The following is a 4,629-nucleotide window of genomic DNA, read 5'->3' as shown; positions in this document are numbered from 1 at the left end:
ATGCTTGCAGTTGACATTACAGTAGCGGTAGTTGTGCTTTCATATATATATATCTCGTTCGTTCATTATCTGTTGCTACTTATTTTACTTACCCATACTGTGTTTATCTCTTCCTGATCCGGTGAGTACTCCTCGCCTTCTTCGGCTTGCGGTACCCACTGGAGGGAGACATATTTACATGTGTCTTCACCTCCCCACCATTTTTCAGGTATCGCGGGCATGAGTAGTGGGACGAGACGTGAGGTACGCGTGTAGCGTCGATAGAGCTTTCGACCCAGGGTTAATTCGGTTTTACTTCTTACCCTTCTTATTTTTGGCTGATGAATAGTTTAGTTGGTTTATGTGGTTCAGTGTTCATTTACATTTGAAAATGTGGATTTCTGGATTTTGTAAAATAAAAAGTTTTTCTACCCCTCGTGGTAACGTTTTTTTAAGAATAAAGGTTCCTCTGTAGGAACAGTTTTCAAAAGATTTCTATGTTATAGCTAGATTTATATTTAGAATGAATGCATATCTGTGATATGAATGGTGAATGTATGAATGTATGGTGATTTCTATATTCATATATTGTGGTTGTATCCTGTTGTTACTGTTGTACTTGTGCGACGTCGTGCAAATACAGGGGAGACTCTGTCGAGTGTGAACAGTGGAATCTCTGTATTTGTGCGGCTGGCATACTCTGGGGTCAGGATTTAAAAAAAAAAAAAATTCAGACGCTTTTCCGCTATCTTTTAAACTCAAAGGGACCCCCGGGCGTGACAAATGTACCTTTCTAATGTGCAATTTCTTATAAAAACGCCTAATCTTAAGCTGAGCAATCATCCAAATATGAAAGAGGTTGACTTTGTATATAGAGGATACATATGTAAGTCAATTGACTTCTTGAACGACATGTACGAAATGGTTATCAATCAACATTGCTGTATGTTTCTGTGAATCTCGGCTCAATCAATCTACCCTTTCTTGTGACCCTGAATCCTCTCGCGTTCCGGATCACACCTTACTTAAATGGCGCCACTGGACATTCCTGTTCCATCAGTTGCGCCCAAAGCTTCTCTGAGCTGAATCAAATTCAGGGCAAAGAGGAATATGGTTTTGCGGAGCATATCAAGGTAAATTTCACTATTTTTAGAATGATACCCTTACTTTCCTTTTTTTTGAAATGTATTAAGTTATTGTGATTTTTAAAAATATGTTTTTATTTGCTGTGGGTTACCAAACTAATGCCAAATATAGAAATAACGAGATGGCGTGTACATTAGCCTGTACCTAACTCAGTTTGGCCTAAATCTTATCTCCTTTTTTTTTTTTTCCTCCTTGAGTTACTGTTTATCTTTTTAAATTATGATGGTTAGTCAGTAGTGAAATGTCTTTTTGATTAAAATGTGATCTTATCCTATATGGTTATATTATATTTTCTATAATCTTTATGTTGATTCAGTTTTAAAAGTTTCTTTCTACTTTAGTTATGTTTAAATCCTTGCAATAGAGCAAGAATTCAAACAAATTATAGTATTATTAATTTATGTTCTGTTTAATCAAATGTGTGAGCTTTATCCTTATATGGTTTATTTACAGGTTTTCTAATCTTTATATCGGTTCAGTTTTAAAGTTTCTTCCAATTTTTTTTTCACTTTGTTTTGTCGGTTATCCATTTTTCTTTAAGATTCTTCTACATTTTTTTTGATGATACTTTTACTATTACTTTCTATATTATAGAAAAAGTGGGTAAAAAAGTAGAGGCTCAGGTATTTAATAGTATTTACTTAATACTATATAAAAATTTACCTATAAGTAAAAAGTAAACCATATAAAAAATTAGTAAAATTTAATAGGTTGTTTGAATTTGTACTTTACTTATGTTTCTAAATCTACTCGGTTATTTGTTTGCAAATTATTTAATTATTCAAAACTGACATAAATAATATTAAACATATTAATGCATAATTTAAAAATAGTATTAATAGTTATAAATAAATTACTTTTCTATTGTCTTTCCGAGCATCGCGCGGGCTCCTTAACTAGTACACACGAAGCGCCAATAACAATCTGTCTCAAATAAGCATAGGAGTCTATAACTAGAGAGTGTCTAAAAAAATTGTAAAGATACAACAAGGTCAGTATATACAATATATACAACACTCCACTGGCCTCACCAATTCTACATGTACAGTTTGCTGTATAATATCCCTAGTTGAGGTCCTCCTTTAGCTCATACAACTCAGATAGAAGATGTTATTTATCGATTCTTTTACTTCGATCAGAAGTAGATGCTGAGGGCTTTGAAATATAAAACAATAAAAGGAAGCCGTGAGAACTACTGAACATCAGTCCCTAATTAGTACAATTGATAACAACAACAACTCACACAATTAGGTCTATTAGAAGTAAAAATAGTAAATAACTGAGTGAGTAACAATGCATAAACAGAAATAAAAATGACAGATAACTAGCATATCTCTATACTATTGTCGATAGCTGTAAATCAATCATCTCATGCATGCCATATTGCAATGACCGACTCATAGGTCCGATCAAGCTTGCGCCGGCTCGTGTTCAGTACCCATATAGTAGTCCGTTACCATGCAGGTTATTGTCTTATCACATCTTAGCCAACCTTCGGAGTGGCACTCGTGGGGTGCGACCTCAACTGAGTATAATAGCATATCTCGGTGTCAAGCTCAATGTGGCTAATAAACTATAATCGAATGCGATGATCAACAAGATCATAAAAGCACTATTCCAGTGCCCCTGACACTATTATAATATACTTCACTATACATTATTGTCTAACTATTCTCTGCCACTTCCGGGCATTTGAAAATGCACCAAAATCACAGATTGAGCTGATTTTCACTTTTCAAATTTGTTTTCATGTTCATTTTGCATCAAAACAGCTCTAACCTAGTCCAACACTATCAAAAGTTTGGACTATCAAGTCACATTGCAAACCTTGCCAATTTGCAAAGGTCTAGTACGCTACAGAATGGCAACGAGGGAGAAAAAGAAGAGTAGGAGGGTAGGAGGAGATGGAAGAAGAAGAAGAAAAAGCAAGTAGGAGAGGAGAGAAAGGACAAAGGCGAACAGTGTAGCACTACCGTATCATCGATTGCACTGTTCACATGGGAAATTGCACTATTTTGTAACATCGATCGTACTACTACATGGTGGGAACACTGAACAATTCGAATTTTATTATACTATTTAGAATGATATTGCATCATTTGTTCGCAAGGTTCTACAGAATTAGTTTCTAGATTTTTGCGTCCAGCTTTATTTCAAATTTACCTGAACAACAAATAGTGTAAATGATATCATTACATATAGTTCCCAAGAAGGGGTTGTTGCATCAATAGAAAAACTATCAACGCTTTTTCCTTGTGTAATACACTGAACTTGTGCAAATTGCGGAGTTCGAGTGTGTGGAATGAAATATGGAACTATCCTACATGTTCTAAAAGGCTTGGACACGTTTTGGGACAAGTTAGAGAGTGATCGGATTGCCGGAGACGAGAAAGTGCATTGCTATTGCGAATTCTGCAATTTTTGCATTGGTGTACCGGTACAAGCCTAATGCTGTACCGGTACAGCAAGCAGCAGCAGCTGCAGCTACGTGGCAGCAAGGCTGTTTTGGTCTTTTCACCTCCTTTACTCATCCCTATCCTCCCAGCTCGACCCTTGGACCTCTTCAGATGGTGCTGGAGCTCAGAGAAGACTTCTTCACCTCCTCCACACTCTTTCTCTAGGGTTTTTCTCTCTCTACAACGAAATCGCCGATTTTGCTTGTTTTCGTCGCAACGTTGGTTTTTCGCTGGTTGCGAGCGTCGCTGAGCCTACGTGGTCGTGTGAGGGAGTATTTTGAAGGGTTTTTCGCAGCCCTGAGCCAGTGAGGTGCTGGTTGGAAGCTAGAGAAGGTAATCGACTCGACTTTTCCGTTATCGACGTGTTATTTGTCGATTTGAGTGTGGATTTCGAGATTTTTGCTCTTGGCTATGCTAGACTGAGATTTCAGCAATTAAATATGAGTTAATTAGCTATGAATTAATCTCCTTAGATCAGGGATAAGCTACTTTAAAGCTTAATAGAGATGTTTCGCTATTTATGAAGCTATGTCAGACTATACGCGGGTTATTCGATCGTATTGATGCAGTTTGGGATTTGTGTCTTCGCAGCAGGTTTCTGAACCACGTGAAGCTTATTTGGTGACCTGGGAGGCTGGTTTAGAAGGTGTTCTATCCTAAGGTAAGCAAGAATTTCCGTTAGGAAGCTGAAATTGCAAGATTCTGACTATATTTGGTAATATATGATGATTTTGATGCCGTTTTGACGTTGTTCGCAGCGGGATTGCGATCGAGCCCTGAATTGTCCTCGACTGACTTGTGAGAGCTCTTGGAGGTTACAGTTGAGGTACTAGTGTGACACGAAACAGGGGTTTAAGTTTCTACTTTGTACTAAGTGCAAATTAGGCCGAAATCGGACATTTCGGTTGTAGTATTGATGCAACTTTTGTGCTTTGTTTTCAGCAGGAGTGGAGCCTTGTTGAGCTGATTTTTGGGACTTCTTGTGACTTGTTGGAGCCTAGTACTAGGTGGGTTTGACCTAACCAGAGCAAGTGAAGCTCCCCTATGT

At 37.4% G+C, this 4,629-nt stretch overlaps 1 long non-coding RNA gene across 2 annotated transcripts; it reads left to right on the top strand.

The window, feature by feature from the left end:
* On the top strand, positions 1,085-4,408 carry LOC109728803. Of its 2 annotated transcripts, none has more exons than XR_002221110.1 (4): positions 1,085-1,112; positions 3,671-3,914; positions 4,176-4,242; positions 4,340-4,408. It is a non-coding gene; the product is annotated as an uncharacterized LOC109728803 (long non-coding RNA). The 2 variants fall into 2 exon arrangements; XR_002221109.1 differs by having other exon boundaries at positions 4,173-4,242.

This window comes from Ananas comosus, linkage group 24 (genome assembly GCF_001540865.1).
Source record: "Ananas comosus cultivar F153 linkage group 24, ASM154086v1, whole genome shotgun sequence".
NCBI lineage: Eukaryota > Viridiplantae > Streptophyta > Magnoliopsida > Poales > Bromeliaceae > Ananas > Ananas comosus.
This window is presented reverse-complemented; position numbering and strand designations above follow the sequence as displayed.